Genomic DNA, 14,198 nt, shown 5'->3' on the forward strand with positions numbered 1-14,198 from the left:
TGTCCTGATTTGGCATGTAATGAATCAAAGATCAAATTTAGACATATAGGGGGGAATTAAATTCAGCGCAATGTTGAATAGCGATGCGAGGGAGCTCCCGAAGGTATTCAATACACCGCGCTGTTTGGGCGGGCTAAGGATTTGTTGTCGCACCCCCCTGGGCACGCAGCTGAGTTTCTGCCTAGTGCGGCGCTAACAGCTGCGCTCCCGCCACTTTGGTCAGAGAATGCCGGTTACCACGCCTTAACACCCTTTTTAAGGAGTGATAACCTCCATTCTCCGACCTCAAAGCGCACTGAATTGAATAGCTTCGGGAGCTCGCTCCTGGCGCTATTCAATTCGTGTTGAATTGAATTCCCCCCGTTGTTGTAACAGGGGGTAGCTAAAAAGATGTACTGAGATGTTGCATCTTATGGGAGTGCTGCTGATGCTCACATAGGAGGCATGAAGTCTGTGCCATAGAGAGGTGCGGACAGTGGCAGGAGCTGGGATTCAGGTAAGTTGTGGGGGGGTTTTTGTGTGTGTTTATGTAAGGGGCACGGGCACTGAAAATGGCACTGCATTGGGGGCTGCTACTGGGCTCACTGTATAGAGGTGGTGGCCGCTACTGGGGGCACTGAATAGGGGGGTGGTCCATTGTGGGGGCACTGAATAGGGGGACTGCTACTTGGGACACTATAAGGGTCACTGCATAGGGTGGACTACTACTGAGGGCACTGTATAAGGGGCACTGCATAGGGTGGGACCACTACTGTGGGCACTATATAAGGGGCACTGCAAAGGGGAACTACTACTGGGGGCACTACAAAGGGGGGACTACTACTGGGGACACTGCAAAGGAGGTCTTTAATAAATCATGTTGGCTGTATTTATAACCAAGGATTTGGAAGCCTCCCTTTCCAAATCCTGCATTTGCCACTGCATCTGAAGGATAAGCAGTCATTAGCATTGCATGTGAAACTGCTGGCTGCTGCTCCTCCTTGTCAGTGTTGCAGTGGGAATGTGGCACTTACTGTAGCTATGATGTCACCAGGGCAGATGCATGGTTTCTCAGCATTCTAGGCAAAAATTCAGCCTACTGAACTGCCCCCCCCCCTCTCCTACCACCACCAAGACCCACTTTCCAGCCCCTCAGGTGAAAGTGAGGAGGTGGCATCTTAGAAGTTCCATAGCCACCATCTGCATTTAGTACAGCAAGATTGTCTCAGAGACATCCTTAATATTGTGATAGGCAGCCTCTGTGGCACCACCCAGATCCCAGCGCCCTAGGCAGATGCCTACAGCTGCCTAATGGCAGGGCCGGCCCTGGATGTAACAGCCAGGTGCCACCATCTCAGTCTCAAATACGATGATGCTGCGATCCACCACATCTGCCAGGGTGAGATGCAGCGGTGTTGGGGTTGTTACATACAGTAACATACAGCATACTAGGTAACATAGTTTGGGTTTCTGTTACATTAGTATCTATTTCTATTTTTTATATTTTAAAATAAAATATTATTATGATTACATGGTCATTGCACATTTCCTTGATAGTTGTATGCAAAGGCAACTGCAATCAGGTGGAACAAATTATTAGTCAGAGTTGTGTTGCCAGGCAACATGCTCAGAGAATAACAAATTGTGCAGTTTATAATGTGGAAACAAGAAGAAAACCTCTGGTAGAGCATTTGAAATGTAATTAGGGACTGAAGGTTGATAAATGACATGTGAGTGATTGTCTGTAGTTTACAAAAAAAATGTGACACTTTATTTGATTTTTAACAAATATATAAGAGCTGATCAAATGACAGCTTTAACCTTGACATTAACAGGTATGCAATAGAACGGAATAATTTAAAAACTAAACCGAAAAAGCAGGGCACATTTTCTGCAACATATGTGACCATCAATACCACAAAGAATGCTTTTATTTAAGGGATCAATTTTCATGATGATATAGCGTTTTGGATCTTCAATTAGGAATGTTTTTGTTAAAAGAAAAAACTTGACAATATTTACCTTCTCCCACCTATGCCAGTGACCTAGTTTTTGGCAGTGTTCACCTAGTCACCCCTGGGCCAATCTTGTTACTGTACATGCATGGCTAAACTGGATGAGATCCAGTATTCAGGGTCCTAAGTAGTCAGGTAATTTATGAATTAAATTGCAGCTTGTTAGTGTAGTCAGAAGATGGACACACATGCAGGCTAGCAGTGGTGCTCTAATTACCACATGCCTGATAATGATAATATTGATTTTGATTGAATTATCATCAGGCATTGTGTTATTCTGGGGGCCACACGTTCATTGATATCAGGCCATAATTTTCATCAATATTACCAATTACCTTTGTCAACTCTTCACCACTTCAGAGCACCTATTGGTCCTTTCCCTATATCTTAAGACCTAACACTTTACTAGTTCTCTTCCAAGTCTCCCCATTATTATTTTATATTTATAAGGCACCACAAGGGTTCGGCCATGCCATACATAAGCAAAAGAACAATCACAAGACCTAACACTTTACTAGTTCTCTTCCAAGTCTCCCCATTATTATTTTATATTTATAAGGCACCACAAGGGTTCGGCCATGCCATACATAAGCAAAAGAACAATCACAAGACCTAACACTTTACTAGTTCTCTTCCAAGTCTCCCCATTATTATTTTATATTTATAAGGCACCACAAGGGTTCAGCCATGCCATACATAAGCAAAAGAACAATCACAAGTAGCTTACGTACAAAATGATGCAAGTTCCCAACCTATATAAATACAGTATGTAATTACAATGCACAGATTGCATACTTATGAAGAGAAAACAAAATAGATAGGGCTCTGCTTGCTAAAGATTGTTTAGAGGGGATAATTGCCAGCAATATTACCAGTTACCTTTGAAGGAATTACCGCAGGACATGGCTGAAAATCCTGATTGTCCCCAGGTAAGTATTAACTAACCTAACCTAACCCCCCTAACCCTAACCCTCCTTAGGGGTGCCTAACCCTAACCTTCCCCCCAGTGCCTAACCCTAATCCCCCCTCTAAGTGCCTAAACCTAACCCCCCTTTCCTGCCGCCTAAACCTAAGTCCCCCGGGGGGGTGCCTAACCCTAAGTCCCCCCCGGGGGTGCCTAACCCTAACCCTCCCCCCCCCCGGGGCTGTCCGCTGCGGCGCCCGGCATCACTTTGATCGGGGTGCCGGGCACCGGTCTCCCGGCGTCGGTAAAATGACAGGCATCTAGATTTGGACGCCTGTCATTTAACCCTCACCGAGATAAAGCAGTGGGAAGCCGGCTGTGGGGCTTACGTCCGCTGGCTTCCCGACTGCATACCCCTTTCAAAGTGTAGCAGATGTGAATAGTTACGAACTTGAATTAATCTATCCTCCTCAGTTCAATAGCCCAACACCAGGCTCCTTTATGTTTATTATTTTGTTTTTAAAGTAGGCACTATTTCCACCCTAAAATATACATCATTGTTGTAAATGATAAGTTACTGTTATCTAAATAATTATTTACATAGGCATTATTTGCAAATTTATTAAAATAACACAGCGGTTTTGAAACTTCTTTGTAAAGTTAACACTTCCCGCATCTAAATGCCTAGCAAAAAATTAGCTAAAGGAAAAAAGGCAACATAGAAATAGGGACATATCATTAAGGCCCTCGCGATTGGACTACAGTTTTATATTTTGGACTATTATACTGTGATATGCAGCTAGTAAAGTTATGGCATACTTGGACACAGTGTTGGACTGGGGCATGGAGGGTCCACCGGGCGAATGCAGTGGTAGGGGCACATGCTTAAGGGATGTGGTCACACAACAGTCTGGATCCTGACCCCTAAAGGAGGTGTGGAACCCTCAGGCAGTGGGGCCCACCGGGGATTTCCCCTGTTCCCCTGTGGGCCAGTCCGACCCTGCTTGGACATCTGTGGTTTGAAAAGGTGAGGCAGCAGGAAGCAATGTGATTAACTTAATTTGCTAACCGCATACATTTCAAGTTTTGTAGCAGAGTTTTGAATATTGTGGGTGGGATGCACTACACAGATAATGCAGGCAAAAATTGAAAAAACTCTCATTTTCTAAATTTGGATGCATTTTCCATATGTACCAAGCTCCGGAATGCGATACATTGCCCGATAGAAGCTAATGGGCTTCTTTTCACGTTCTGCATTGAGAGGGTTCAAATCGGATCCATCCCAGTTTCCCCTGCGGTATGCATGTCATTCCGTGCATGTGCAGAAAGACGCCAGAAGGACTTCTGGGTCATAAACCTGGAAGTCTCTATCGCAAAGTACAGCTCTTTTCAGGAGAGCTGTCTTTTGCGCAATTCTAGGTACATACCGACGTTATTAATGCCGGTATGTACCTGATCGGCAATGAGATGCCTCGACAATGAGATAATTAGTGCATCCCATCCTGTACCTTAAAACATTTGTGAATTGAAAATCAGGACAATTTAGAACACTGACCTAGGGGCCTATGTATTAACAACTGCGGCACTGGCACCATTATTATAAATCCATATCGCAATAGATATTTTCCCACTCTGTACTAACTGTAACTTGCAAGAGCAGGCGGTAGCACTAATTGCTGTCCCTGTGAGATACTTTCCCAGCAATTCAGAGGAGTCTTACATTTGTGAAAGGCTCCTCCGGGGAATCTGACACTGTGCATGCAAAAAAGATCCCACTCCTGCGAGAATATCTCCATAGACATTTAGGATGGCGTAAACCTACGAGGCCAAACTCCAAAATGCTTTGCTTTCGGAGTTTGGTACATAGGGGTCAGGCCGTAGTTTCCAATGATAACAAATTGGACTACGGTCTGCAGCACTAAGTAGCCTACTACTGAGATTTCTGTGAAATATCCTGCATTAGGCTGTTACACATCATTCATAAAATTATACAGACACTGCCATTTCTACATCATATTATGATAACACAAGCTTGATAAATAGACCCCTAATACTTTCAAACAATAACAAGGCTAGCTACTTTTCTAGGTCATTTCCTTTTTCAAAAACCAGAAGTCACAACTATCAACTTAAAATGAAGACTAAGCGCAGTCTGAAACTTTTCCACTGCATCTCATTCACTTTCCAAGTTTTGTCTCCTAAATCTCACACATTAATCTGGCCATTAACAAAGCAATAATATTGGTAAATCTGCCAATTTCCAACTAATGTGTCAAGACATATTCATGTGTCCCTAAAATAACTAGCAATCCCAAGTGAAATATAATTAGGTTTAACCAAAGTTTGATCAACTGGTTTGGAAAATAACATTAACAGAGATATAACTATGGGCTTGATTCACTTATGGTACGCAACTGCGAATATGCACGCAATCTGCGCACGCATCGCAGTGCGCGTGCACGAACCGGCCGCTGCGATGGTGTCTGCAATTGCAGTGACTACGCAGACCCATTGCAGAGTGATTGACAGGAAGTGCCATTTGTGGGAAGTGACTGGGGGGTGGTCGGCCAAACGCAGGCGTGTCAGTGCGTATGCACGCCATTGCAGGGGCGTGCATAAATTATCCACTGCGATGCCATACGCAGTCTGAGGTCTCATAGCATACGTGATTGTTAGCAATTTCTGAGTAAGGTCAGAACTTGTGCAAGTGTGCGTGAGGCTGCGATGGTACTCGATTGTACCACTGGTTTCGCTATTCCGTATTATGGATATGTGCAATGTAAAGTGGGTGTCCTTATGTATTAGCATACTATCGCAGTTGAACTGCATGCGTATGCTATATTGCGTACCATCGTGAATCAGGCCCTATATGTGCCATCATCTAACAACCATTTGGTTGACATGACCATTGATAGACTTAATTTGCCCAATAGGGTCATTCACATGTGTAGTTCCTCTTACAGTATGTGTAGGCAGCTACACAATGTAAGACTCAGTTTAGTCATTAACTGCACTGTGTTATATATTGACACTATATAAAATAAAGGTTAATAATAATAATCAGTCCAGCAAGAAAATTAATCAATCTGGAAATGTGTCTTTCCTTGTGACTATGACCTTTGCTGTACCCAGGGGGTCCTGTGATACTCATGAGCTGCAGCTTTCACTGCTGGAGAAAAAGGATTACATTACAGTACTAGCTTGTAACTTACACAAATTAGATACATGTTTGACATACTGACAAACGACAGGTGCAATAATAATGCTGCTTGGCAGTACAGCCAGTAAGAGATAGCTGTCTCAATAAGTATTATGCAATTATTAATTATTATGCACAGACATCCATACATCACAGGGACATAATTATGTAGCTTTTTTAAGTAAATATCAAACTGAAGACATGCTCAGTAATATATAATAATTTGGGACTTAATATTATGGTAATTATTTAATAAATAATAATTATAGTGAATAGCCAATGTTAAATTACGTACTCTATTAACATGGCAAGTTTTAGAAAAATTGGATTGTGAAAAATATCAATACATGGTAAATCCTGGACCTGTGTAACTTGTTGTTTCACAGCCCAATAGTCAGCTACAATGCAGATGACACATTGGGCCTGATTCATTATGGATCACCCTTGAAAAAGTCTGGTTTTCGGATGAAACGCGTTGGAACGCCCCTTATCTACTTTACTTTATTAACAGTAAGAGATAGCTCTATATACTCTGAATAGAAACTTTTTATGTACCACTTTTTAAACCATTCATTTGGGACTCAGTGAGCTATTGACTAATCTAATGTACCAATAAATGTGTTGTACTAAACTCTGATGTACATTTGGTTTATATGGTATTATACCACTATACATTGTGATATAGTCTGTAAACCCCACACACCACCACCTGAAGCACTGGGCCTGAGAGAACCAGCAGGAGGAATATCACTCTATCCGGGTAAGTACATTTTTACTTACCTAAACTGCATCAATAGTGTCCTTAGAAGTTCCTTATACTGGGCATAATATTACATTTGCGGTGTAGAGGAAAGGTGAAGAGGCTGAGACTTAATAAGAACACCCATCCAACAGACCTCGTGAACCACAAAGTTACATCAGTTTGTTATGGGATTTATATGAACAACCTACCTTCAGAGGACATTTAAAGACAAATTTTGTACTACAGTCAATTTCTGGACTTTATGCGGATAATTTGTGGATATGTATGGGACTGTAACCCTGTTATATACTGATAATATAATCAAAGATACCACACATAGTTAAATCATCAGATAACTTTAAGTTCCCCAGAGCACACCATGTTATATTTATTCATATCATTACGGATCACAACTGTGATTGCACTGCGCGAACCAGCCACTGAGATCGGGACAGCGATCGCAGTGACTATGCAGACCCATCGCAGAGTGATTGACAGGAAGTACCATTTGTGGGAGGTGACGGAGGTAGTCAGCGAAACGCAGATGTTCCAGTGCGTTTGAACGCCGTTGCAAGGGCGTGCATAAATTATCCACTGTGATGCCTTTCGCAGCTTGTGTATTCATAGCGTTCGATGAGGTTAGCAAGTCCTGAATAAGGTCGGAGCTTGTGCAAGTGTGCATGAGGCTGCGATGTACTTGATGTTACTGATGGTTTTGCAGTCTTGCTATGTATTACGGATGTGTGTAAGGTAAGGTGGGCGTCCTTATGTTGTGCTGCGACTGCATAGTGATCGCTGTGGATTAGCATACTATCGCAGTGAGACTGTATGCGTAATCACTATTGCAATCGCAGTTACAATCCGTAATGAATCAGGTCCATTGCCATCAACAGTAGGTCCCCATTGCACAGACAACCTATTGCACAGAGGTATTGTTCTTTTTAACTCAATATTGTGCCAAACCTAACATGAAGATGAATCTGGTGCCAAGACTCATCAGAGGCAAATCTAACACCCAAATATATTAGGCCGGTCAATACTTGGTGCCCATAGCAGTGCTATTTTTCTAGAAAAATAGTTTCAGAAATGCTTGGCGGAGTGAGGAGGAAGAGATGTAGTCAGCGGGATGCCGACAGTCTAAATACCGGTGCCGGAATCCTGACAGCGTCGAGATACCGGCTCTAGAATCAAGACCGCTGGCAACCAGAAGGTAAGTATGGGGTTAGGTTTAGGCTAAGGGGTTATAGTTAGGCACTAGGGGGAGGGTAGTGTAGCCTAACTCTATTTTGCCAAAGCTGGAGTTGGAGAGCAGGCCGTTAACTATACTACTCTATTTAAAAAGCTGAGAAATATTCTTGCTTGCTCTAACAATATTAATCACAATTGATTTGCATGGAACGGCACCTTTCAATGGTCAAATTATCTTAAGAAGTGATAGAACTCTTATATACCTGTAGCATTACAAAGCAATGGCTTTCACTTCATGCAAATTCAGAGAGAATATGTTTTTTTTCATTACTATTATTTTATTGCTATCCCTAAAATATCCTTATATGGCTGCTTCAAGCACTGGAATCTATAACACCTGTTTAAGCAAGTTAATATTTTTTTTTATTAACCCCTTCACAACTGACGAGTGGAACTTATCATCTGCATATATATTAAAACTGAGGGAGACTAGTCCAACTCATCATCTGCAATGAGAGGCACAACTTAATCAAACACCAACTTATCCTCACCAGTATTGATTAGCGGTAGGCCTGGTGGTAGTAAGTGTGGCAGGTATGCTGAGGGACTCAGGGGTGATTGGCATCTGGATGTGTCAATAATTTTATCTATTTTTATAAGTAGTCAAAAGAAAGGTATTCAGCTGTTCCACCTCTGCTGAACCTGTCTAGAGGGCAAGAGAAATGAGTATGTGGTTGATTTAATTATGAAATACAGACATTTTGAGTGGCAAATTTCTAGGGAACATTCATTTTTTTAAACCTGATATTTATATTAGGACATATGGTAATTGTAGAACAGTTGGTGATTAAATAGTAGTACTTGTGTACTTTACCGACTCATTGCAGAGAGAAGCCCAGTGTCCTACACTCATTATTATTATCAATCATGGTAATGTGTAAATCCCCTTCACGGAGAGGACCATGACATCATCAGCCAGTGTCCAGGATCATTCCCAATGTCCACCGTAATTTCATACCATCCAAGTGGGCCTAGAGGGGGAATATAACCTTGTGGAGAGCGTAGCGAGCCACCAAGCCCGCGAGGGGACAACTTTCTTCTTGAGGTGGGGACAACTTTCAGAAGTACACAAGTACTATTTAATACATTCATTGGGTTCTCTATGCAATGTGTCCGTAAAGTACACAAGTACCAAATAGTCTATGTGAAATTTAGTAATAAATGTGCAGCCTATTGTATGTTTGCTTTCATTATGTTCTTGTTCTAAATCAATCAAACCTGAGAGCAGATTGCTTGGTCAGTGTTCCAGTGCATTTTGCACTTTGTTAGGTAACCTCAAATCTTTTACATTTCTTGGACATTCTGGAGTTTCCCTGATTTTGAAGTAATCACCAACATCCTGAATGGTTTGTGACATATCTTAGAATCTAAACTATCTCCCTGATAAATATTGGAGATAGTCAATAAATGCAGGAAATATAAGTGACTCCTGATTCAGTCCTGCAGTGTGAACAGCTCAGTACAGTCACCAGGCAACTGTAGCCCTCTTTGTCCCTGGAAGCCACTCTCCCGCCCCTTTCCTTCTGAGGGCAGAGTAAGGGATGAGATAGAAAGACTTAACAGAGAACAAATTAGTCTCCCTTATAAGAGATTTTTGCTGTTTTGACCCCTTTACTGGTTAACCCATACAATACATAAATCTGCATATGTGTCTACAAAATGTAAATGTTTCTAAACTTTCCATACACACTTTGAAAATAAATGATTAGCACACTGCAAAATTAAAGACTTCAATAAAGAAAAAGTGGAGAGAAAAGGTTCTCTGTTGCACACTGTTGTAATTCAATCTTTATTCTCTGTACCAGTGAAAAGCAACCTGATACACTGCATAGGTGGTCCTCTAACCCTCAAAAAGGGGCCACATTGCCCCTAATCTCACTAATACATTTAAATTATACATTTAATCAAAGATTATGATACCTACCAGTAATAAAGTATCAGCTGTCATACTAAACGAGTGTTAAGGTCCCCATACATCTGCAATGGATCGTAGCGATGGAATCGAAAACACCGATCCGCCGTTTGGAAATGCCGACCGGCGGCCATCGATGTTCCACGATCCGTTTCAGGAACGGTGAAATTCTACATGTTAATTTTCACCGATCTGCCAATCACGATCATTTTTTAATCATGATCGGTATATCTATGAAATCCAACATGTTGGATTTCAGCGATCCTGCAATGCCGGGTTGCAGGATCGCTACATCGCAATGATCCGTAGCAGATGTATGGGGCCCTTTACAAACTATAATCAACAAAACTGACGATAAAGCAGAATAAGCTGTGGGCCACATGTGATTTCATTCTATCACTGCTCTATGCTGAATATAAGGAAGCATATTAGAACAAATAGGATCAATTTAAAGTCCATTACATCTACAGAAATTTGGGCATTTAAGTCAGTGGCATAGTCACAAAGTGCCTCCAGAGTGGTTGGGCAAAGGCTCTTTGTCACCATAAGCATAACATCACATTTCTAAGCTATTATAAACAGTGTCATGTTATCATAGCACAACAGGGTTGGACTGGTCCAGGGTACAAGATAAATCCTCGGTGCCACTGCCTGAGGGCCACCCCACCTCCTCCTTTAATGTCAGGTTCCAGACCGTGCATTTGAATACTTTTGCATTGTTACTGTATTAGAGGGTCAGTTATCCGGTAGAGCGGGAACATAAATGAACATGAGTGCTTGGGTTTTTTTTACTATAGAAACTACATTAAGATTCATCTTCCTGCCAATCAAAATGAGCGATTGGGTTAAAAGATCTAATGTGCAAAAATAATATTTAAAATATAGCTTATTGCAAACTAAAAATATAATTGTAAAAAAATAAAAAGGTAACCAACCCATAATTCATCCCGGTACTAATAACTTAAATACTAAAGGTGCATACACACGTAATGATTTTTTGAACGATTTAACTATAACGACATTGTTATCATTCAATCGTTGAAAAAAATCATTCAGTTTCTGAGTTTTAACAATGAACGATTTCGTTCATGCGCGTTCCCGTTTGTAGTTTGTAGTTTGTAGATCATTCTGACCAACTGAACGATTTTCATTAAGGGAAGTTACAAAAATCGTTTGTAGTTCAAAAAATCTTCATTACACTTTAGAAAATCTGACAGAGAATTGTTCATGAAATCGTTGGTAACAAAATCGTTGTGTGTGTATGCAGCTTTATTCACTTCTTGTTCTTTATTGTTACCATCATGTGCTTTATTGTTATACATACTGTATGTTACTTTATTCTGCATTCCCAGAACTATGGTGTATTCCCTTCAGTATATAATCCAGGAGATTATACAGCATGAACTATCAGAATTACTATATATGTTTTTAAAGAGGCCTGGACAATGGTGTAGCCAGGGGGCCAGTGACTGCTCCTCCTGCTGAAAAACGGGTAGAAGATCAGCACCTGCCGCCAACTCAGCAACAGGCACCTGGCCCTGGAAATAGTTATATCTGTCAAAACAAATCAAAGAGCCCCACTTCATCATGCATCTAAGCTTTATTACAAAGCAGACGTTTTCCACACTTTAAAGATCAGCCATCAGGCAAGCATAGTACCAAATATAAAATTGTAAAATGGATATCACCAACATCCATGCTGTATAATTAACAGAGATTCCAGTCCACAGTATCGGTGGCGTGCTATAAACCACACTTAAGGGCCACCTGAAGGGTCCATGTTCAGAGCAGCGTCTCCAGCGTCCCGAGACAAGCCCTAATGTGTTTTGTCAAAAGACTTTAGCATAGCCTGATGGCTGATCTTTTAAGTGTGTAAAACTTCTGCTTAGTATTAATACTTTTATGCACTATGGAGCGCCCCCTCTTTGCTTTGTTTTTACAGATCAACTTACCTGTGGGTTCTCAAGACTATCCTTTTGAGGGGAGCTGCAGATTGAATATAAAGGATCCTGGGGCTAAGTTTATGATCGCACTAAGGGCCTGATTCAGAGATGAATGGATTTACACAGCTGCACACAAGCGGCTGTGCAAATCCGTCCATCTCAGATGCAAATGCAGAAGGAGGTGTAAGACACATCCTTGCTGCATTTGCGATTCCAGCACTGTGACCAACATCGCTGGCTGGGTTCACCATCAGAAGATCACGTTGCTTGCTCCTTTGGTCAGGCTGCGGGAACTGAACCTTCCCGCAGCCTGGTCGGTGCCTGGGCATGCAAGAAGCTAGGAATTTAGGGACCTTGGCCTCATCCCTCCTGGGAAAATGGAGATGACACGCCTCCTTTACCGGGAATGGTGGCCAGGCACGCCCCCCAAATGACACAGCATGTTAATTATGCTGCAGCTTGGGGGATTTGAGAGCAAGAACGCCGGATCCGTTCTGTACATGCGCAGAACGGGTCCTGCACAAACTCAGACCATAAACATCGGAGATGTGCGTTCATCCTTGGAGGAATGTACATTTATGAATCAGCTTGTTGCATTCCTGTGTGGGACTTTTTGATATCTGGAAGTATACATATGTTCTATTATATTATTGTATACAGTTTCATGGGGTAAATGGCTGCACTCTGAATGCAGCAGCCAATCAGTACCACACCAGTCCAGGGCCTTGTACAAGTAACTGCAGCTAGTTGTACTGTATTTGTGTAGCAAAATGAACAAAATCATAAATATAAATCATAGCCTGTACGGTTCTAAGTAAACTGAAGTCTCTCTCTCTAAGGGGTATATTTACTAAAGTGCGGGTTTTAGAAGCAAAGATGTTGCCCATAGCAACCAATCAGATTCTACTTAACATGTATGTAGCACCTTTTAGAAGATAATAGCTAGAATCAACATCTCAACTTCTACAAACCCGCACTTTAGTAATATACCACTAAGTGTGGGAGGACCTAATGTCCAACTCACACAAAAAGCATTTAAATACAGCACTAACATAAACCCATAGCAGTGTCTCTCGACAAGTCTGTTAGCCTGCTCACCAGGTAGTGACAGACTGATTTGAAAAACTGACACATCTTTTACCTCTCACAGGTGGTCCAGCAATCTAGGCTGCTAATTGGCTTTCTATCAGACAGAAGCTAGGAACCTGTGGCATACATATCTATCATCAATCGCTTCTCTAGTGCTTTTGTCACATATCTCCCCTCCTGTTTGACCTGTAGAGCAGAACACCTGTAGTCCCTAAACAGAATATACTGGACAACACATCTGCATTGGACAATTAGCTTGCTGGCCTATGTTCTACTGAGAATTAAACATCTTGTAATGCCAAGAACCATCTTATTTTTCTCCAATTGATTTCTTTATTCTCAGGCATCCATTCCAAAGGGGTGCCGGACTATAGATAGACAGTAAAAAGGTTGACAATGTTAAGATAGACACCAGATGTTAGACAGTCAATAGGTCAACTGGAACAGAAGATCGACATTTGAGCCTGTGGACCATTTGTACCTGTCAACCTTCTTACATGTCGACATTTAGTGTGTTGACCTTTTGTCCTTGTCGACCTTTTGTCCCAGTCGACCTATTGACTGTCTAACATCTGATGTCTATCTAGACACTGTCCACCTTTTTACTGCTATCTGTTAATCCACACCCTTAATTGCCAACACTTCTCTTTCAATAGTGGCATCATTCTTCTTATGTACATTCAGTTTTCTACTTAAATAGATAAGAGCATGCTCTTCATCATCTCTGTTCTGAGACAGAACAGAACTTATCCCTACATATGATGCATCTGTTTGCACCACAAATTCATTTTTAAAGTCAAGTGTCATCAACATTGGTTGGGTGCACAATGCTACCTTTAACACCTGAAAAGTCTTTTCTGCCTCAAGGTTCCACTTAACTATTTCTGACTGTTTACCCTTGGTAAGGTTAGCCATAGGGACAGCAATAGTGGCAAATCTGGGTATAAACCTTCTATTTAGGAGTCGTGGACAATTTTATATTGCCTAAATTTAAGTTGAGGCATTATCAAACCTCTGCCTATGGTGTATCCAAGATACTTCACCTCTTCCATCCTTAAGCAACATTTTTGTGGGTTGGCTGTCAATCCTGCCTCACAGTAGTCCAACACTGCTTGCACCCTTGATAAGTGAGACTGCCAAGTAAGACTATATATGACTGTATCATCT

Source organism: Taudactylus pleione, unplaced genomic scaffold (assembly GCF_031769625.1).
Source record: "Taudactylus pleione unplaced genomic scaffold, aTauple2 ptg000041l, whole genome shotgun sequence".
NCBI lineage: Eukaryota > Metazoa > Chordata > Amphibia > Anura > Myobatrachidae > Taudactylus > Taudactylus pleione.